The following is a 22,679-nucleotide window of genomic DNA, read 5'->3' on the forward strand; positions in this document are numbered from 1 at the left end:
CCTAAAGGATTAGCAAGGCATTAGCTTCCTGAAATAAACGGAGAACCCCTCTCTACTATTCTAGTTTTTGTTTCTGATTTGATGAAGCAAAATGTTATGTGTGTTCACAAAGGTTTATTTTTGTTCTTTTATAAATAAAATAATAGCTTGTATAAACAATACAGACTCACTATTTGAATGTGTATTTGACTGATCTGATTAAGGGCCATGTCTTTTGATATTTGATCAACTTACAAAGTATGTACATGGTCACTAATCTTTATTTTAGAAGAGATGACCACTGTAGAAAGCTTGGCTATCCTTTATCCTCTTGGAGATGCACAGATATAAGATGAGAGGCACTGGACACAAGCAGCAACAAGGTAAATTACAACTAGGATAAAAATTTACACCATGAAGGTAGTCAAACACTGGAGGTGGTTTCTCAAAGAGGTAATGGGATTTCCGCACTTTGAGATGCTCAGAACTCACCTAGACCTCTGAGCAACCTGATCTAAGCTGACCCTGTGCTGAGCAAAGCTTAGGCCACGTGACCTTCATAGATGCCTTCCAGCCTATATCATTCTGTACGTACATGTAAACAACATCCAGTATTTCTATGATAGGAATCATAGTGCTGTAACATTAAGACCCAATTACTTAATTTGAAAACCTCTATGTAAAAAGATAATGCTTCTTATTGAACAATTTAATTAATTAAATTTTATGTCACAGATGACCTGCAGGTCAGTTCAGCATATCTGTATAGGGAGCATCTTGAGTTTAATGGTGACAGATTGCAATTTATGTCTACAAGAAGCACATTTCTTTGCTGTTAAGAGCAGAAGACTGTTTATGGGTGATTGTGGATTAATGCATCCTTGGCAAAGACTTTTGTAAATTCAGGATTGAGTACAGTAGATAAGAATATTCTGAAGACAACTTGAAATAAATTTTACTAATCTATTTAAATGTACATGGTTTTGATGGTTCATTTGGAGTGGGAATTAGCATTTATTTCCATTTGGAGCATCAACTTATAATAGTAGATATTATCAGAGCATGCAAATTTAATTAGGAAGTAATTAAAGAGCAAAGTAACATCAAGCGTCTATGACAATTTTCTTGTTCCTTTTTTGGTCTAATTTTGGCCTTGACTTAACATAAATGCACAGTTTATGGAGCACTTCTTTCCAGTGGCATAGAGATCAGGGGTTGTGTTAAGTCTTCCTGACTCTCCCAAATCACTGCGGTAACACTGAAGCAAGAAGGCTTGGGCAATCTTAACAGAGCTTGCCTGCAGTAAATGAGACTGGACTTATTTCCTTGACTTTCATCGCATTGCTTTAAAAAAGCTTGAGTTGTTGGCGTTAAACTTTCCTTGCTTTTAAATTCTACCCAGTGCCAAATTGTTAAAGTTCTTCTTTTGCTGTTCTGCCCCTGTGTATAGGATGCTTCTGGAGGAGACGTGAATGCAGCTGCAGCTCAAGCAGTTCTTCTAGAGTGATGTCTGTTTTTAGTGTACCTGGTTGGCACTTTGCATATATATCTTCTCAGTGCTTTGCTATGTTGAGAAGAATCTGACTGAAATGCAAACCATTAAAGACTAGAATTTTTCAGGTAAGAAGAGACTATTGTCTGAAAGGTGTAGGAGTGCATGGTGCCTGAGATATCATCTATCAAGGGTTTTGTAGTTTGATTGCTTTTAGCTCTTGGGTGACTTCAGTGGAAAGGAGCAACATTGAAGAGTTGTATCTAGTAAGGTAGTTGTAATGATCTGTCATTATGACCCCTTTTGTGAGGGTCCTCCCCTTTGCTGTTGAGCGTGAAGGTATCTACATTTTAACCTTTTGCATGGGACTTGGCACATTGTCTCACAGAGTGGGATATCTCCCCCCCCCCCCCCCCCCCCCCCCGATTAGTTGTTGGGAATATAAGATAAAGCATTGCCATTGTTTTAGCCTGGTTATAATTGGGATTGCCTGCTCAAACAGCGTGTCTGTCATGTGTGAGAAGTAGAGGTTTCATCTGGTTACAGTGCTTATCTGTTCTTACATACATTTCTGGAGCTTGGAAACAGGACATCATCTGTGCAGAATTTTGTGCCCTGAATTGTGCTGTCTTAAATAGGCATAAAATAGAGACATTTGTAATTTAGATCACTATGTATAAGATCTTCCCCCTCCACCTCCAGAAAGTTGTGTTTAAGGTGTGGTGGTGTTTCTTCCATGCCCCCAGCTGGTATCATCTTTCTAGTAGTGCTTGCTTTCCAAGCTGTGTTAGACTTGCTCTTGGGGACAGCAAGACAGCGAGTTATGGATGGTCATATTCTGTTTTAGGTTGAAGATGGATGGAGTAATGGTGAAAATTTTTTAAGCAGTCTGTGGTGACAAGTGTCAGTAGACTTCTGTGTGTCGTTTTTGCTGTTTTCTAGTGGGGTTTCTACTGGGAACCTCTGGGGTTGATCTATGAGAAGGTGAAGTGTGTGCCTTAATATGCATTTCCTTCTTCATCTTTCTTGAGCATGAGGAGGTTAATGGAGTCTTCACTTGGAAGCATGTGTTCATTTGGAAGTATGACAAGAATGCCAATAGCTGGATTTAAAAACAAAAAGTGAAAGAATCCAGTAATACCTGTGAGGAGAACAAAGCACCCAGGTTGCTGGAGTTGTGAACTTTATTGAAGAAAACAGATGTTGTAGCTTTACTTGTTCCTGCATTCAGGTTTACAATGCTAGAGCTTGGTTTAGCAGAAGTAGCAAAAACAGGCAAAAAGCAGCAAAGCAAAAAGCAGAAGTAGCAAAAACAGAAAGAGGGCTTTGGAGGGAGCCAGAAACTAAAGTGCTCTACCTGGTTGTTGTTTGTGGGTTGTTTGTTGGTTTTTTTGTTTGTTTGTTTGGATTTGTTTTTTGTTTTGTTTTGGGGGTGGATGGGTGGGGGGTTTTTTGTTTGGTTTGTGGGTGGGTTTTTTTTGGGGGGGGGGGTTGGTTTTTTGTTTTTTTTTTTTTTTTTTTTTTTTTTACAAATAAGGCTGACCTTTCTGTGGGCTTTTAAGGTCTTTTCTTTGCCAGAAGGAAACATCTAGCTCTTACAACCTGATCCTACTGTTAAAATAGCTGGAGGTACTTAGACAAGGTATTGCCCACATTTGTATTCCTTCTCTCAAATTCTATGTACAGCAGAAATGTATTGTTACCTAACTTATTTCTCATCATTGTAGACAGTGTGAATTCAGATATTGGTTCCTGCTGGTATATGGTCCTGACCTCTCGCCTCATCTGGCTCAAGATGGGTTTTGTCTTCATGTCCCTTATAGTGCGTCTGAAAGTGCACCAGTGATCTAGAGAATGCGTGCTAAGCACACATCTCTACTAGAAAAGGCAGAAATTGGACTTGGGTCACGTAATGTTTATGATCCCTTTTATTTCTTTCAGTTAGAAGCAGGATTTTATCTCTATCGGATGTGGAGTAAGTACTAGCAGTCAACTACTGTAATTCCTAGCAACAACTGTTTTGGGCTTCAACATCAAGCCCACTGATGTGCGTTTTGTTTGTATGTAATGTCTTCCTCGACTTCTCTCCAATATAACAATATATACATCTCCAATGTAATTGACTTTTGTAACTTTGCAAAACATGGAAACAGGTAGGAAAATGGCTGGTTAGGTCTGAATAGGTTTCTGTTGAATACCTGTAGTGTGTAGCACAGAAGAAACCTGATGCTATTTTAGGGCTTTCATTTTTTTATATTCTGAGGGCACCAGTATGGTATGTGTAAACTTGATAAACATAGTTTATTCACAGAGGAATACTTGCAGAATATCTTAAGTGAGGGGAACACAGCTAAGTTGGAAGTCTGCATAGCATTTGTATTTCTTTTTCAGAAATGAGACATACAAAAAAGTAGATTTTATGGTGTTACTTTATTGGTTTGTTTCTTTGCAGGAATCAGGTGGTTTGTGATTGCTGAGATTTGTTATTCAGCACTTTTTGTGGGATATCTAGTGAGGGTAGCAATCAAATTCTATTTGATTTCTTAAACTCTAGAAACAGTGCCTAGAAGTACTGAGATACTCAGCTGAAATAAAAATAGAGACCTAACTAAAACTCCTGGTGGAATATCTAGTCGGATGCAGGAGTGCAAATGTTTTATGTTACAGTGAGCAAATTATTTAAATGACAAGGACAAAGAAGTAATGGCAGCTAAGAGAAATTATTCAAATCATACATACATATTATAAGAAATTGATTTAAACTTATCAGCATCAATTATGAAGAAGAATGTTTGGATAAGCAGTAGTCAAAGTTCAGTTGACTATATCCTTTATCTTAACAAAAATATGTTTATAATAAAAAAAAGGCATTTATTATAAAATATATTATGCAGTTAAAAAACCAAAACCTTTTATTCATCTGATGGAAAAGTATTTTTGTATAATCTTATGTAATTATACAAACTACATAAATAAACTTCAAGAAATGCCTGTAGATTGGGACTTGTTTGAAAAAGAAAATGTTTGTTAAACTTGATGGTAACTGCTGTGAAGTGTCACTTATGTTTTTATTGGTCATGCTCAAGCTGGCCACCCTAATACTATGTTTTGAAAAAAATAGTTGCAAATGACATGTTCTAACTCTTTGGTTCAAAGGAAGCCCTTCAGTGCAGCAGGGAGCTTTATGTAAGCCATGGGTGGGGGTGTTTTTGGTGACTGAAACTTGTTTTCTGAATGACACTTGATTTCTGGAAAATAATAGATGTGGCTGCTGCCAGAGTTCAGTGGTGGGTCATGAAAATGAAGTGACTCAGAGCTGGGAGCCGGCAGTGTGGCTTCTCATTTGTGCTGGCGTGGGCTGAATCACACGCTGTGTGTATGTACATCAGTGTAGATATATTCTGGTGGATGAGAAATCAGGAAAGTATTTGTTTTGCACAACAAGTGGAAACATGGCAACTCTGTTATATTTGTTACTTTTCGTTTACTATTTCATGAGAGAGCTGCCACTTGATATGCTTTTGAAACGGTCATGAGCAGACACCTAATATGAAATGGGTAGTTTGGTTCTTCACTATGCTTCTCTTCCATTATGGGTTTCAGAAGCCTCTGGATAGTGTGGGATCTGCAAATGGGAAAGCCATTAGCCAGAGAGCAAGGTGCCGCATGTCTTCTCGCTGCATGTCTGGAAAGGTGCACTCTGATTAAAGGTGAACTTATATTCCTTTCTGCACCCTTCCAGTGGACAGAGGTGGGTAAGGAAGCCTGTAGGCAGCGCAGCCATGGAGTCACTTATGTGCCTGCGTGCCACCGGGAGGTCCATTGTCCCTGTGGAGGAGGGTTAGGAACCTAGTTCAGATGCAGAGAGGGTGAATGCCCTAAGAAATCTTCTAGGGTAGGTAAATTTGAGTCTTGATTGTTTGGAAAACACAGATCCTTTCCTCAAGCATGAAGAGGAAGGGTTTTGTTTTCAGTGTTTAACATGCCAGTATATTTCCCAGAGGCGTTTCTCCTTTACAGCGGAGACTTGATTAAGCGGGAGGGAACCAAGCTATGCTGCCCCCTTGGCACTGACCAGAAAGGGTTCTCCATTCTCAGAACTTGCAGCAGGGCTTTTGTCCGAATGTAGCGTAGCTGGAGGACATACACTAGCTGCCATTTCTGCTTGGGATGCTTCTGAGCCTTCACTAAGCTGGGGGATGCAAGGAGATTGGTGTCACTTGAACTGTCTTGGGTGCTTCCAGAGTTTTGCTGTTTGTGACCAGTGGTTTCAAAACTAAGCTGTTTTGTTACTTCGTTTAGTTATATTTCTTTGGAGGATGTCAGTCTTTTGTGATATTCAAGGTTGAAAACTTTCATTTTTCTCGTTGTAGTATAAATGGGGTGTGCTATTGGCTTTGCAGCCACTTTTGGTAACTCAGCCGATGACCACAGGGAGAATGTAAGCTTGGGCAATACTAAAGATTGGTTCATGTAAGTAAAGTAGGAGTGGTTTATTTTTGGCACCAAGGAAGGCGTTTAGTTCTTGTTAACTATGTTTAAACAGCACCTCCTGCCCCCCCGTGTTAATTGGCTTTGAGATTGCAAGTCAAAACAACTCATTTTGTGCAGATGATTTTGATGAAGTATTTCTCAAGCCATTGTGACCCTAACAAACTTAAAATATGGAAGTAGGATAAATGTAAGGGAATCAAGACTTAGAGACAAGGCATTCCAAGTGTACTGTGGGAATATAGATAAACTAGATGGTTCAGGTCCCAAAAGACCTGGTAGAGGCATGGTTCCTTGGTGCTCCCACAACATTCATTCTTTTTAATGCACCTAGTTTCTGTTAGACCAAGTAAATAATGCATATGAAAAAGGGTTGCAAGCGGTCTTCAGGGTTTTACTTCCTAATTGTGTTTTTTACAATTTTAGCTGGAGAAGATACTGTTACTACCCTTTGATTTCTGCTCAAGTAAGCTTGTGGGTTTTGAGTACTTGTAGTGTAACTGGTCATTTGAGCTTTGGAAACATAGTAAGTGTTAATTAAATTTGGCTTAACTGCAGTCTGATCTGATTTGGAGCCCGTACCGTAAACTTCCATTGTCTGTATTTAAAAATAAAAATCTATTGTTTTGAACCTGAGAGGTTGTTGGTGATATAATAAAGTTCTTAATAGAGTGAAATGCAGTTGAAGGTAGCAGAAACTGCAATTCCCTATTTGTGTTGAGGTTTACAGCCAAGCTAGTCCCAGTAACTGTTCCTATGACAAGAGGACCGTTTGTTTATCCTCTTAGTTTAAATGTTTACTTGCTTCCATAGAGGTAAAAATAAAAGTGAAGTGCTCACCCTACTTCTTGCATTTCTGAATTTCACGGTCCAATTTCTACTGTTTCACACACTGTGCACACACACAGTATTTGGTACCGGCTGCTGACTCCTTATTTTTCCCCACAAACAGTTGCATGATGATGAGATGAAAGTGAGGGGAGACAAGACAGGTAGAAGCAGAGGATGAAGGCTTTCCACGGGCACGTTTGTGTTGAATAAGGCGAGGATACTGTAAGAGAGGTTGCTTCTCTGGGCTTGATGATTCTGTGTGGCAGCATGGGCCTGTGGTATGTTGCCCAGGCCTGGTATGAACCTGGACTTTCACACTGGCAAAGAAGCATCTAAGATACCGCATAAATCATGGGCATGGATGCAGTGACACACATGAGGCTGGATTCTAGGATATCTGCTGGTCTGAGTTTATATAGTTTATTTTAGTTATGGTGACCACTGCAGGTGGGTTGCTGGAACTAATGTCCTGAGAAAATAATTGTAAGCAGATGCCGTGTGGCCTTGTGGGTAGGAGAGGTAGGTGAGTTGAAATAGCGAAGATGCTATTGAGAATGCTAGCAGAGTGAGCGCATGAAGTGCCCGAGTGGTTAGATTCCTCTGGAAATCAAACTCGTTAGCCTGTTGTCCTGTGTGCTGGGGGGTGTTGGTATATTTTTCTAGTTTGTTGCTCAGATGTGTTTACCAATTCCCTAGATTAAAATAGGAGTATTCTTTCTAAAAGCAGGCTTCACTCAACAAGCAAGGGCCCTTAGTCTTACAACAAAATAAACACAGTTTAAAAACACCCGAGAGTCTCAAATGGTGTACTTTGTTTATTGACTTCCCTTCCCTGTCGTAGGAGTAGCAGAGGATTTTATGGTCATGGAGGATGGAGTTACAAGATAACTTCTTGCTTTAGCTGTTAATGCTGAACTCTTGCACTTGCCAGCGTGTTACTTAAGTTTTTAGTGCATACAACAATGTGTAACAAGATGTTTTATTGTTATTAAGCACTGCAACATCTCTCTGAGCAAGTTTGTCGCATTAGTGCCATCTCTCTCACAAAGCCTTTCTAAGGTACCTGGTACTGTGCTGCTTTTTTTGACCTGTGTCTATTCCCCCCCCCTAAAATCTTCCCTGCTCCTTTTAATGTACAAAATAATAAAACAACAACAACATGAATTGTATTAAAAAGTTTTCCCAGTTGCTTTTGGTATGCCTGTACTGTGTAGTGCACTGTACTGTAAGAACACCTGAACTACTAGTGCCGAATGGGGCTGACTGGGAATCAGAGGTAAAATAATGGTCTGCCATCTCATGGCTAATTAACCAAGGTGCAGCATTTCACTGAGGTACCTAGTTGTTTGCCAGGTCCAACAGTGAATAGTGCTGTTTTTGCTGTGTCTGCCACCGGCCTTGGGTTAGCTGGAGAATCTCGTCATGATGGATTCATGGAGTCATGCTGAAGTGAGCTCAGACTTGGTGCCCCTTGTTGGCTTGTGTGTGTCACTTGCAAATTCTAAGATAAGCATTTTATAACTCTGAAAAAAGAGTCAGAAAAAGTAGGGGAGAGGCCAGGGAAAGCTAGGTGTGTTCAGTAGCTTCACAGTTGCTCAGCTGGGTTGCGATCAACGCAGCTTAGTTCTTATTCCCCTGCTGTAATCATGAGAAATCACTTAGTTCCTTGGAGGGATGCTCTTGCTGATCACAGGCTGTCAGTGCATTAATTACTGGGCTTGCACTTTACAGTAACTCTTTTAGTAGTTCATGTGCTCTCAGTGAGTATCATTTACTTGGGAAGATAATGCTTGTTTAAATTTAATGCCATGTGTCGATTTCTAGTTTGCTACAGCTCCTTTTCCAGGAGCTATTTAAAAGATTTCTTAGGTTTGTGAAAGTCCAGTTGTCATAGAAGTGACTGCTTTTCTATTTCAAAATGGCAAAGCTCTGTGATTTTATTGTCACATTTATATTCTAACCTTTTCCCCTTTTACTTTACCTAGTGAAAGAACAGCTTTGGTGTTGAAAAGAAACCTCGGAAAGGAATGGGTCTTGTTCTCTTGAAGCTGTTTGCCCTGATCCCAGGAATGCTGTAGAGGTTAGTGATGTGGATGCTTAAGAGCTTTTGTAGAAATTGCCTTTTGATTTGTAATTGGCACACTCTTCAGTAAATTCTGCGTGAAGCAGTGCATTTGCCTGTCCCAGAAAGAGAGTTAATTCAGGCACTGTCAGAACACGGTCGGTTTAAAATTGCTCTACCAAAACAAAATTTAGCGTTTTGTTTATCTGTGTAGATGCTGTAGAAATATATAGCTGGGTGGTCACAGAAAGTTGTGTGGTGCGATGCATGCTCAGGGTCAAGCTGCATTAAACCTGGAGGTTTTAATTGATAGGTTTAAAAAAAAAAAAAAAAAGGTGAGAATGATCATAATACATGAGATCATAATACATGATTATTTTTTGAGTTTTTGAAGTCTCTCATTTTTACTTTGAGAGAATAATACTGCTCTTCAGTAGAATGACAGGCTGGGAAAGGTCCATTCTGTATCCACACAAAGGTAATGTTATCTCTACATTTGCCTCGAGTGACTTGTATTTCAGTTTTATATCCTAGTTTCTCTGCATTATGTACAAGCTGGGTAGATTGCTTTTGTGAGTGTTTTTCCCAATAGCTATATAGTCCTGCTACAAATATTATGGCCAACAAGAGGCTTCCTTTCGCAAATGGAATATTCAATCTAGTTTACTTTCATATTTTTTGTAAAGCTAAAGAGGATTAAGTGGATTATCACCTGATGGATTTCTTCTTCACTAGTGATGTCAAAAAAGTTTGTATAATTATCAAATTCAGTAATGCTTTGTTTTGTTGATGAAAAATGAATGTAGCAAGTAAAATTTGATGAAGCAGGGGGAAGAGGTAGGCATGTTGAAGTGCTCCTAAGCAAAGAAGTGAATTTCCATAGGAGCAGTTGAGTTAAAATCTACTAAACCTGTCTGGTTACTGTAAAGGATTTCTAATCTTTGTTAGCTTACTTTAAAAGCATGGATGTGCATGGTGTGGCTACTGAAGAGTAATATCCAAGCTTTGCTAGGACATCCTTTAACATACAGACCTTTTTGGAGCAAAAAGGAAAAAAACCACAGTGGAAAAAATGCTGCAGCACATCAGACACAGAAAGTGAAGAGGTGACCCAATGGAAAAAGACCCATTTAGTACAAGGAAATGCTAGTTGGCGTTGCTCTTTGAGGCGTGTAGAGCCTAACAACTGTTCTTGTAAGTGGTGCCATTTCTTATGGAGAGCTTTAGTTACTCATATGTTCTCACCATCTTTATGTTATCTGATGTAAAACTGAGAATTGTAAAATGTTCAAGGGGAGGTATCACTTCTAATTTAACAAAAGCGCACAGAAAGACAAAACCCTAAAACACATCCTTCCATATGAAATCCTGCATCATCCATATGAAATTCCAACATCAGTGCTTTCATTCTAGCTCTGTGCTGCTGCTTTAGACTCTAATGTTTTATTCATTAATGAAAAAAAAATAAAATCTGTCCACAAGTGGTTCTGATAGAAATATGCTCTTTTACTTTCATGGAAAATACCTTGCTCCCTTCAACCTATTGTGTTTAGATTTTTTTTTTTTAATATATTCTACTTTATGGAGAATAAAAAAAGATGAAAGGTTCATCTGCTCTCCCGTTAGTCTCCCTCTTGGCTTAGTAAAAGCAGTTAGTTTCAAGCAGACTGTTGAATGGAGACTGTTTTATGAATCTGTGAAGACTGTCTTATTACTATCATGATCTGCTGTTCAGATACTTACGTAGGAAATACTTCCTTGGCATTTTATACATCCTGTTCTTCCAGTTCCGAGGTCATGCAAGAACTGGCAGAGCTTATTAGCTTTGGTTTAGCGCTGCTGTGGTTTACTCCTTTCAGACCTGAGCCTGCTATATTTGATTCGGTTGGGCTGTCCATGGGGCCATGTTGATTTTCTTTCCAGCTGTGGCATGACTTACCTGCAGCTACACGGATAATAATAAAAGTCGTGATGCACTTTATAAACACATAGAAGATAATGAGATAAGGGAGGACAGCCAACCAAACATGAATTTGTCAGGGAGAAAATTACATCATGCTGATTAGTTTGCTTCCTTGACAGATGAATTGGATTACTGTATAAGGGAGGGAAGGGATAGAAGTGATACAACTTGAAATGTACAAGGTATTGAAGGATGTTCTTTTGAATGTAATACATGTAGTGATTTTTTTAAAAATGGGATCTTCCTTAAATCACCGTACCGCAGGAGCAAAATTTATTGAAAATGGTTCAGTGGAGCAGTTAACAGGGATTTGAGATCACCAGGAAAGGCATTTGAAGTAGGCTTCCTTACTAGCTTGCTGTGCCTGGATTTGTCAATAATGGCATCTGTGATTTAGATGATGGAGTAGAGTCTACTTACAGAATGTGCACATGATGTCAGTTTGGGCATAAACAGTATGGGCATCACAAAGGGTTTATATTAAGCTGTTTGACTTTGTAATTGGGGTAAGCTAAGTGTTTGCACGTGTTCGTTTGACCTGACTAACCCAATGTTTATTTGTTATACCGCAGTAACTCAGTGTATATAACCTAAATATATTGAGCTTACTGAGTTGGATGGCCTCTTCCAACACTCTCTTTTGTTTGTGGTGCTTTTCTATCTTTTAGTAAAATTACAGCACTGAAACTTAGTACTTGAATGGGAGTGGTTGTTACCTTAAAAAATGGTGTATCTGGATTTGAGGTCTTGGGACACTGCTGAGTTACACATGTGGAAGGCTAGCAACACTCTTGGAAAGACCCAGGATTTTTCTCTTGTGCCGGAGGGGAGCAGAAGGTTAGGCACTGTGCAAGAGCAGCTGCCTACTCGAGGCTTCTAGCAGTGCCACCTCACTGCCTTTCCACCGATGGCATGGAAACAAATCCAGTTAGGCAGCTAACACCAGGGCTGCCTCCCTCTGTTCGGTCTCTGTAATGCAGCTAAAGCAGCTTTTCTGGACTCTGAAAGTAGGCTGCTCCTGCAGCCCCTCGTCTCTTTTTGCATTTTTGTGTGCACAGTCCAAAACATACGCTGCTGTCTGAGTGGCTGTTTGAGGTTCAGGAAGGGTGGAGGGGCGGGGAGAAGCAGTGCTCGAGGTGTTCATGATGTGGATTGTTGTTTGGCTTGTTGAAGATGTACATGAGGGAAAAATAACTTGGGTATTCTTTTTGCTAGCTTGCTGGAGGAGTTATCAGTGCTTCCCTCAGCACATCAAGCCTTATTCCTTGCAGGACTTTGCCCTAATGTTTGTTTATTTGTAGTAGTTCCTTTAATCTGCCATAGAGAGAAAATGTACAAGTAGGGAGGAATGACCATATTTTTTTAAGAGCTTTTGTAGAATAAGATCTGAATTGTGGAAATAATTGTTGTCTGGGATGGTGTCAGAGAAGTCTGACATACTGCTTTGTTTTAAGCTCTCTGTGATAGAAAGGGATGTTTGTGTGCCGTATATTTGCATATACAATGTACTTCCCATAGTTGTCAGGTTATCATGAAAGATTAATTTGCTGGCTCCCTTAGAGGTAAGCACCAATATTTCACACTGGGTCAATAATTTTTGCTAGTGATAGATTAATGCCTGAAACTCCCTTTGAGAAGTTCCTATTTATTGGTGATTCCATGGTCTCTTATGGACATGAAATGTAGCAAGGGAAAAAATAATCTCTGTTGAGGTTAATTCTGTGGAGATGCTGCTCTCTGGTTCTGTAATCCCTACTGCTGTTTTCCTGACTTATTCCTGACTTCTCTTGCTCTTTGGTATCCTAGCAAATGTGTTTCTAGCAAAACTACAAATCAAGTTGATAATAGATACACCTTAGCAGCAGAGACTTGGTGCACCACTGGTGTAATTGGAATAGCAGGAATGCTGTGAATGTTTCGTGCCCTGTCTTATGTCCCAAATAGAGGGTATTGGAAGAGCTACTACTGATAAGTGGTAGCCTGTGAAAGGCAAGCCTTAGGCAATCCCTTGGAAAGACTCTAGGTCCCATGAATTGAAAGAAACTGGAGGCACAGTAAACCTAGTTTTAGAGCTTTCTCTTGTTTGATTATAACTTCAAAAAGCTGCCTGGGAGAAATCTCAAAGGCGTGTTCCTGTAGATGCAAAGTGCTGGAAAACGAAAGTGATGTGCAGCAATTTTTATAAGTGAGGAAATAACAATGGAGAAGTGGGCTGCTGTCTGGCTGTATTGCAGTGAGAGTTTGTTAGAAATACTGTTTACTCTTCAGTGTTGCTTAAAGGTAACCTTTTTAAAAAAAAAAAAAGAGGGGGGGACGGACAAAAGAGTCACCCCTGTAATACCTGCATGAGAGAAGTGCTAGCAAGAAGCTACTACTCTCTGCTCCATGGTTCAGGATGATGAAACTTTTTCATGTGGTAGAGATGGATACCTTACTACATCTTCTACTTATTCCTCCAATATGGAAGGCCTGCACAAATACTTCCTCTAATAGGGAATGTACAGCTACTGTGAAAGGCCCTGTACCTTACACTGAAGTGCATCCTTGCTAGTAAGCTGACTTTGTTGCTTCTGTGCAAATTGTCAGAGTTAAACTGATCACTCTTTTGAATGATGCCATCTCTTGAACTTGGTAACAAGAGTGAAGTTGGCAACTGAGTAACTGTTCGGTTACTTTTCAGCATGCAGGATATACTCTTGTGCCCAAGGCTCTTGTTATCCAAGGGAATGTGTGTGTCCGTGTACGTTTTATGTAATACCTAACAGTGCTTGAATAAATCCCTTTACTTCAGGTACCTGAATATTGCTAACCCTCTGAGCTCTGTGTAAATTACTCAGCTTTTAGAGCATCCTTTCTTTGTTCAAATAACAGCTATTATCAAACAAGTTGATGTAAAAAGTCCAAACACCTTCATCTTTCTCTCACTCCTTGTTCCCAGATTGAGCAACCTGGAGTGTGTACTTGAAGGAACATCTGCATATTCTAAGAGAGAAGTAAAATCAAATTAAAGAAAGGGATGTATGGTAAAAATGTAAAGGAAAATATGGATGTATAAGAAACCTTTGTTGTTGCAATTAAATCCTAGCATTGAGCATTTATTTACCAATTTTTTAATGTGTTTTTGTTTGGTAACCTATTACTGGGCTTCACTCTGTTTATTGCATTGTGTTTGTCTTAAAAATAAACAAGAGTAGTTATCCTCATTCTGTGCACTGCTTACTGTCAAAGCTTAAAAGGGACACAAAACTAGAGAAAAGGGATAGTGTTAAAAAAGTCATGTCTTCTCGCTTATGGAGAGCAAGTTCTGTCCCCAGGTTCTCTGCATCCAGAAATGGCCAAGCACTCTGCAGGATGTCCAGGTGAGTCCATACACTTTCATAGATGCACTGCAGAAGCCAGGACTTGTAATAAGTAACTAGGAAGTAATTTCTGTAGCTGTAAGTGACATTGCAATGCATTTGATATACAGTTACTGCCTTTTTTTTTTCTTGTTGTTGTTGATGTTGTGTTTTCCTTCAGCAAGGAAGGATATTTCCTTAGTGTGTGTATGTGTAGATGAATCCAAGGGGAGAATGGGAATAAACTCTGCTTCAGTAGTTGTGCTTTTACTATGTGGATGTTCAAGCTCTTTTCTGGGATAAATTTAGTTAAAAAGCAGTGACCACTCTGGTCATTTGAGCATCCTTCTGTGGTACTGTGAGAATTTTTTTCAGAGAGCTACAGCTTCAGTCCTAATTTGTTTTCTGTAGCTTTGGTTATTACTGGAGAAAGGGACTAGTACAGTGGCGAGACATAACATGCGAGTAACCATAGTTATTGATAATGGATTTCCTTGGGAAATCCTACCACTTCTGAATAGTTGTTGTTGTTGTTAAAACAAAACACCTGGCAGTGTTGATATGAACCAGCTGTTCTATATTGTATGGTGCTGTGCATGAAAATAGCATTGCAAGCTAGAATAGTAAATGCTGTTTAAAAAAAAAAGAAAAAAAAAAAGCAGAAAGCTTAAAGTTAGGAAACACCCACATTGCCTCTGATCTAGATTCTGGTAAGAAGTGTCTCTTGTACTCCTTTTATTTTTCCAGAATAATTAGTTCTATTGTAATTGAAATTTAAACAAATTTACTTTTCTATGAGATAAGAAAAGCAGGAAAAATGTCATCTTACAAATTCATTTGTAAGCTATGATACATTGTTCTCATTTGCAGTGACTGTGTTGCAGACCAGATGTCTTTTTACTCCAGCATACAGGTTTTCATCTCGTTCTACTGCTTGTGTGATTTTTTAATTTATTTTCGTAAAGCAGCTCTATCAGTTACTGTGGCCAGGGCATTGTAAGGCAGAAGGAGGAATCCCTTCCCTTCAGCTTCACAGTTCTTCCTCTTCCCGCATCCCTGTGCTTGCCGGGAGGGACCAGCTGCTCTCCACAATCAAACCAGCCTGGGCACTGGTACAGCCGGCACTGGGGGATGGCGGCGCAAAGCTCGGGAGGTCCGCCTGACTGCCGGAAGGATGTTTACTAACGATGGGCTGGCAGTGGCTTGTAGGCAGAGGAACTTGATGTCTCCTATTAGTAATACCTTACAAGGAGAGGATTTGAAAACCAAGATGCTTGCACTGAACTTCAAGAATTCGAGGTAGGATGAGACCTAAATGAATACAAACTATTCATATTTATTTGCATGGTACTTTTTCCCCCTTAGACTAACATTTAATTACATGACTAGCTTCTGTGAAGTTGTACTTCTTGTTGTCAGACTCTTCTGCAGTTGTACTTGCTGTTATAAAGAGAAACTGAACCAAATGACAAGCTGAGTTTTAGTCAAAATATAGTGATATTTTGAATAATGTAAGTAATGTAACTGTGCGTAATTTCCTGTGTTTAGGATGTTGGCTGTACAGAAATAAGTGAAAAATAGGTAGATTATATTTGTCATTCCACCTAAGGAAGAAAATAATTTATTTTCGTTTGTCATGTGCCTAGCTTTCAAAATACAGCTAATACGAGCCTGTTCTCAAGTGTGGTAGTTCTACTGTGAAGCAAGCTTGTTATCGATTTATATTAGACGATGTTCTTGGAAATGTAACAAAGTTGGAGAAGAACCCATCATATTAAAATAGTAATTTGCCTGTCTCCGAGTGCTATAGGCTTCTTTTTTTCTCTTTGAATAAGAGAAGCTCACTTTTTGAGGATTTCTAGCTGTCCTATTCAATCTTGCAGTATACTGCATAAACTTCTGTCAAGAAAGCATTTATTCACTGTGAAATATAACTCTCATTTTGACATTATTGCCAAGCAGGAGTAGAACATGGGTAATGGAGTGGAAAACAAAAATACTTTTGAAAGTAGTTATGGTAAATAATACATACACCGACCCCATTACTGGCAATAAAAAGTAAGCTAAATAAGCTTGGATTTTTGAAAATGTTGCAGCTTTGTCCCTGTGTGGGAGACACCAGCCTTAATGTCAAAGAATATCTACGCCCACTCCAGTCACTTAAGTGTGCTAGTGAACACCAGAAAAAAATTTTCAGCAGTGCTAAATACTTGATTGAAGAACTGGGGAGACCTGGAAGAATACATTCACTTGACCAATTAATACTGCTTTTAAAGTCTGCAGTTTTAGTCTGCTTTGTAGGTTTGTGTTTGTGGGTTTTTGGTTTGGGGTTTGTTTGGTGTGGGGTGTTTTGTGTGTGGGTTTGGGTTTTTTCCCCTCCTTTTTTTTCTGTTTAATGCTTTATCTGCCACGTTCACTGCTGAGGGATGGAAATCTTCTGGCTCAATGGGGTACTTCTAAATGAGAAGAGCTGTATCCTGCCTTGGTTCTCTCCCAGCCTTCCTCTGCAAGCCTGGTAGCTCTCTTGACAGACTACCTGGTCATCTGGGAGCAGCAGCATCTCTTGCGTGTTAGTGGGGAGCTAGAGCTGTTTTCTGTAAGGAAAGATGCAGTGTCAGCTATTTTGTCTTCACTCCGAGCGAGGCTCCTGAGAAGAGTCTCCATGTGCGATGTGGGAAGGCTGTTTCCAAAGCCAGGGCTGGGAGCCCAAGGTGAAGTCTAGCTCTGCCTGAAGTCCTCAAGGCACAGTGTGGTGTTTGAAGGCTGAAGACAAGACTAAGGGTCAAATTGCTTTTATCTGCAATTTGTAACTATCATCCCCAGAGGATCTTCTGCCACCCAACAGAGAAGGTGCGGGGGAGGAGAAGGAGCAGAAGAGAGGGAAGGTTGAGGAGAAAAGACAGTGCTTTTCCCCCATCATTACAATACTTGCTTAGTTACATGAAACACGGGAATCTTTACTGTTTTTCCCAGTGGCAATGCGTCTGCTGGGGCAACGAAGCTAGTGAAGGGTCCACAGCACAAATCTTATTAGGAGTGGCTGAGGGAACTGGGGTTGTTTAGCCTGGAGAAAAGGAGGCTGAGGGGAGACCTTATTGCTCTCTACAACTACCTGAAAGGAGGTTGTAGCAAGGTGGGTGTTGGTCTCTTCTCCCAAGTAGCAACTGATGAGATGGGAGGAAATGGCCTCAAGTTGCACCAGGGGAGGTTTAGATTGGATATTAGGAAAAAATTCTTCACTGAAAGGGTTATCAAGCACTGGAACAGGCTGCCCAGGGAAGTGGTTGAGTCACCATCCCTGGAAGTATTTAAAACATTTGTGGATGTGGCACTTAAGGATGTGGCTTAGTGGTGGACTTGGCAGTGTTAGGTTTACAGTTAGAGTTGATGATCTTAGGTTTTCCAACCTAAATGGTTCTATGATTCTATGCTGTATGGTATGCAGCACTTGGTTCCAGTGGAGCTCAGTGGATGTCTTTGGACTGTTCTAGTTTCAATGTAGGGGAACCCCATCTGAGAAAAGTCAGTTCAAGAGTAGTCTGTTAACATGTCATTGTCCACGGTGCCCAGCTTCCCCATCGTGCTTATAGAGAGGCCTTTGCCTGGGGATGTGTAGGGGGTGGTCAAGTTCAGCAGCTTCCTGTTGGGTGCAAACACACAATGGAATAATGCAGTAGTTCGAAGAGATCCGTTATTGTCTAGAAGGCAGTAGTGATGTGTATGTAAGTATTTCTACTGCTTTTCCATACATCTCTGGTCTGAATTGCTAATTATAAGGTCTTGGGCTGTTTCATTTTGTTTTGCACTTAAGAATACTATGATATGCAACTGAAAAGAGGTTGTCATCATTCACCCTTATTTACTTCCTATTGCTTCAGAAATAAACAAGCATTTGAGCCCAAGGTTTAATGCTGATTTTAATCCTGATAGGCTGCTGTTTCTGTTGCAGTCTTTCTGACTAGATAGTAGGAATTTTATTACATCAGCCAAGCATGTGCTGGTATGATCATTTTGTTGTTTTTCTTATCCAGGTTGTTAGAAACAAGGGCAGCACTATGGAGGCAAATTTTACGGGTAACCGGGCTTCTACTTACTGCTCTTTCATGTGTAAATTTCCTAAAGGCAGAAGAAATGTTCTCCTTTTGGGTATATAAATGACTGTTTTCCGTGGCTGGAGGAAGTTCATGCTTTAGATTGCTGTTGGGAAGCAAAAACACTACCACCACCACCACCACCACAAACGGGGACCAACTTTGCGTAATACCACGCTCCTTTTAAAAAAAAAATCTGGTGGCTTTTTTAGCTAAATATCAGAACTGTGCTTAGACTCACTATTGTCATTACTGAACATGCTGTTTGGGACTACCGTGTTTAGTGCACGGTCTTACTGCTTAGATGTAACAGTCTGTCCCCTGTTCCAAGTTCACGGGTTTTCTACCCCGTCTCTCACCACCCCCCCACCCCCCCCCCACCCCCCCCCCCCCCCCCGTTACTTGGAAAGGCAAACAAACCAAAGCACTCTTCCCTGTTCCTAATAACAGCTCATTGTTTCATTGTTGATTCTAGTAGAATAACTTTTCTAGGAAGGCTTTTTTACTTCGCTTGTTTACTGTTAATGCAAGAGCCACCCTCTGGAGCAGGTTTTTTTTTTTTTTTTTTTCTTATGCCTTTGTTGATGTCTGCATGTCAACCAAGCACACGCTTATCTCTTCAGATCCCAGATTATTTTGCTTTTTTGTTTGTTATTTTGTGTGTCGTTGTGTCTGTCCCCCGCCCCCCCCCCCCCCCTTTTTTTTTTCCAGGGGCTTCTTAGAAGCTTTTCACCTCCTGAATGGCCTGGTTTAGTCATTGCCATGCAGTTCAGGTTGGCAAAGTAAAATTTCAGTTCTGCTCTATTCCCAACGGGCTGTAACTGGCATTCTGTTTGTCCAATTAATGCAAATCAGTTTATTCAGGCCCTTTGAAAACACAAAAAACCTCAAGAAAAACGGCATTCAAAAATGTTCAAGATATTTTACCACAGAACATAGCAAGAACTCGTTAATTAGAATTTGATCTCCAAAAATATTGAGGAAGCAAATAGCCTGTTTGTTTGTTTGTTTTACCAGTTGTTACCTATCTTTATAGTATTCAGCAAACTTTTCCTGACACTGCGTAAATTAGTTGTTTTATAAACTTTTGGTGTAATGCTCTGATTCTGAATAATCTATCGATTCCTTCATTTCAGATGATTTTGCTGAGGTGCAAAAGTTTCTGAGATGTTTCAATTCTTCCAGCATATGTTCAAAACCAGAACGATGTTTCAGTACTTGCTTTCCTCCAATATGTTTTTCAGCTGTAGGTGTTAATAGCAGTACTCAGGTTTGCGGGATAATTTGTGTTTGCTTTTCTGTTGTCTTGCCAGCTAGCAGGTGTGAATGGGGTTAATTCACACCTGCAAGAGTGTCCAGTTGCAAAGTTCCAGATTAACACTGATCTGGTAAATTTTAGTTTCCAAAAGTAATCTGCTGTGTTTATAATATATGCAAACTGAGAACATTGAAAACCAGAACTTTTATTCTCTCAGTCTGAAACTTGTTAACTTACTAGGCACAATTTTCCTGTAAATGAGTGTTCCAAAAATACATGTCAGTGGAGAAATTTCTCCTATTTTTGTCATTATCTTTTGTGTCTGTGCTCCAGCCAACTTGTACTTTCCTTCTGCCTGTCAGGATTTTTGCATTGCACACATTTTTGTCTCCTCAGTTACCATGTTTCTCTGGTAAATAGTGTCCTTTGCGCTCCTTGAAGGAGAGGAGGAATTGTACTCCCAGAACTAGTTCAGACTTTGTTGCAGTCAGGGCAGGATTGCCAGCTTGAGACCACATTAGAACAGGTCAAAGGAGTGGAAAAAACAGCATAGTGGTATGATTGCACAAGCATGAGCAAATAGTTCCTCGGAGCCTGAATGTCTATGAGCGAACCACCTGAACGTGCTAACGCAGGTCTCTAACATAATACCTATATAGAGCCACTACTTTGATCTTTACTGTAACCGATGATTAGGGTTAATGAAAGATGGTAAGATTTTTTTTTTTTTTTTCTTGGAGCGACCATTCCTCATCTCCTAAAACAGCAGAAAGGCTTCTTTTACACATGAAGAGTTTTGTTTGGTCCTCAGCCTTGCAATGGCAATATATTTTGCCTTGCACAAATGATTTAAAACATTCTTCTGGCATAAATATTACCTTTTTTTCCTGAACCTAAGGAGATGCCATGGAGCAAACAGTTTGAGGTATGAATTTCAGATTTCCTTCATGGCTAGCAAATCCGAACTGGTTTTTGGAGATCAGATATATGTTTATATGCAGATGAGGTGATTAAAGACTTTGCATTGAAATTCACAGGTGAAGCTGTGTGGAACCCAGCAGTTAAATGTGGATTTCGGGTAGCCTTAGGGATGGACTGTATTTCTTGGTCTTGTTTTGTGAAGAGATCAAGGACTGTCTGTACTGTTATAGGTACCTCAAAGATGACGTTTTCTGCATCTCTTAGTTGGACGTTGATGCAATATTTATTACATGCTATTTGGCTTCTGAAGTGTGAAAATTAGTCATGAAATTTCCCTGACCTTTTTCAAAAGCCACTTTTAAACAAGTGGTGGATGTATCTATTCAAGTGCTTACAGAAGCAGAATTACCTTTAGGTTCTGGGGGTAGTGTGTGATAGTTCAAGACAAAATGACACTTCATCTTTCATTTTAGTTGAAAAAGACGTAGAGTAAAAAATGCGAAGGCAGAAACCTTAAATGAATATGTGTGGTCAGTCTAAATAGCCTGTATTTGAGCTTTCTGGCTGTTTGCTTTGTGGGCATTTGCAATTGTTTAGCTTGATTATCAGTTTATTACTGAGCTGAAAAATGGGAGTCCTTAAGTCTTGTTAAAGGCTTGCTTAAAGAAAAGCAGTACTGAGAATTGTTTTCATGCTGGTGACAGATCCTAATGTGTGCTAAATGAAGATGTAGGAAGCAATTTTATCAGCATCCAGCGAAAAATCACGTTCTAGATGCTCTGTGGACAGTTTTGCTCCTGCTAGGAAAAGGTGGCACATCTGCTTGCTTCCTTGTGCGCTGTCTCTTCTTTGCTCTCTGTAAAACTGACTTGTAGCTCCTTCCTGTTTGATAAAGCTAGGATTTTTGAGCACCATCCCCAAATATCTATGAACAATGATTATAATCACATCCTTTACCTCCACACGTGCATCAGTAGTCCTTCATGCTAGGTAACTGTTGTTCTGTGCTATTGCACTAAAAAATAAAGTTGAAGTAGGCTCTTCAGTCACAAGGGCATAATGGATGGTGGGTCTGCACTTGAGATCTTAAAGTTGTCTGTGCTTTTTGTGTACGGAAATGGAAGCAAAGAAAATTGATGCAACTTGAACCGTGGTTTGGAGAAGTACTACATATTGTTTTCAACTGTGGTAGGATTTAATACTTCATTTTACAGGCTTTATGTTTAGGAGGTAGCAGAAGAAATGTTTGTAGCTTGGAAATACTTTATTAAAGTACTGGAAGTAATTTTGGGAAATTTTGGGAGATTTTGTGGTTATTAACCAAAGAATTAGAAAATGCAATGTTAGGGTTATCTTCTAGACATAAGCTATATGCTAGAAAGTCAGGAAAAAAATAGGCTATATGCAGAAGTAAAAAGCAGTACTTTATTATCTGAACAAAATTAAGTGCAAAAACTTAATTTTGTTCAAATAACTTTATATAACTGAAGTTCATTTTCATTTAAGTTAATACTAAATAAGAAATACATGCATCATTATTCTTTAGCGGGACAGCTTTCCTCCATCCCTGCAGCATAGGTCAAAAGTATCACTGTTCTTTAAATGTTGTCCTTTTTCACTGAATGTAAAACATTAACCTTCAAGAAAGTACAAACCACAGGAAATCTACTCTATCAGCACTTGCTATTATGTGTCATTATCATGAATAATTTGTGGGAAATGGACCTAGAAAGAAGACTTGATAGTCCATGTTTTATATCTGTATCTTTCTCGCTAACCAGTTACTTAAGTTCTTCATATTTGTTGAAGTATTAAGATTTTCTGTTTGCAGCGATGTCAAGGCATTAAGGTCAGACTGAGCATAAGAATAGCATTGCTAATGTTGCAAGTAACAAAGGTATTGTACCTTTAAATACTCATCTGATTTGAGTTTAGAGAATTCATGTTCTGAATTAGGATAGCAAGCCTTTTCTTTTCTTTTCTTTTTTCTTTCTTTTTCTTTTTTTTAGAGATGTTAAAGCAAAAAATAACTGCATTGAATTCTCTGGTTTGGACACTACCTGTGAACTGAAAGAGACACCTCTGTAAGCATCTCTTCAACCTCTAGAAACAAAACAATATTTCATTAGGTTGGCCTCTGCACTTAGATTCATCTAAAAAAGGGAAGGTTAAGCTTTCAGGTGATAACATAAGGTTCCTTGAGATAAGTTTTAAAATATTTCAGTGCAAAGGGGGGGGGGGGGGGGACGGACG

At 39.5% G+C, this 22,679-nt stretch overlaps 1 protein-coding gene across 5 annotated transcripts in view; it reads left to right on the top strand.

Annotated features, from left to right (window-relative positions):
* Positions 1-22,679, top strand: part of WDFY3 (WD repeat and FYVE domain containing 3) — a 180,794-nt gene that overhangs the window by 26,936 nt on the left and 131,179 nt on the right. For 4 of the 5 annotated variants that reach the window (XM_075500914.1, XM_075500913.1, XM_075500916.1 and 1 more), the window contains exon 2: positions 8,779-8,873. The exons of the other annotated variant lie outside the window; for it this stretch is intronic. The gene's annotated coding sequence lies outside the window, so the exon portion shown is untranslated. The remainder of the gene's footprint in view (positions 1-8,778; positions 8,874-22,679) is intronic. 5 annotated transcript variants of the gene reach the window in all.

Source organism: Mycteria americana, chromosome 4, assembly GCF_035582795.1.
Source record: "Mycteria americana isolate JAX WOST 10 ecotype Jacksonville Zoo and Gardens chromosome 4, USCA_MyAme_1.0, whole genome shotgun sequence".
NCBI classification, from domain to species: domain Eukaryota; kingdom Metazoa; phylum Chordata; class Aves; order Ciconiiformes; family Ciconiidae; genus Mycteria; species Mycteria americana.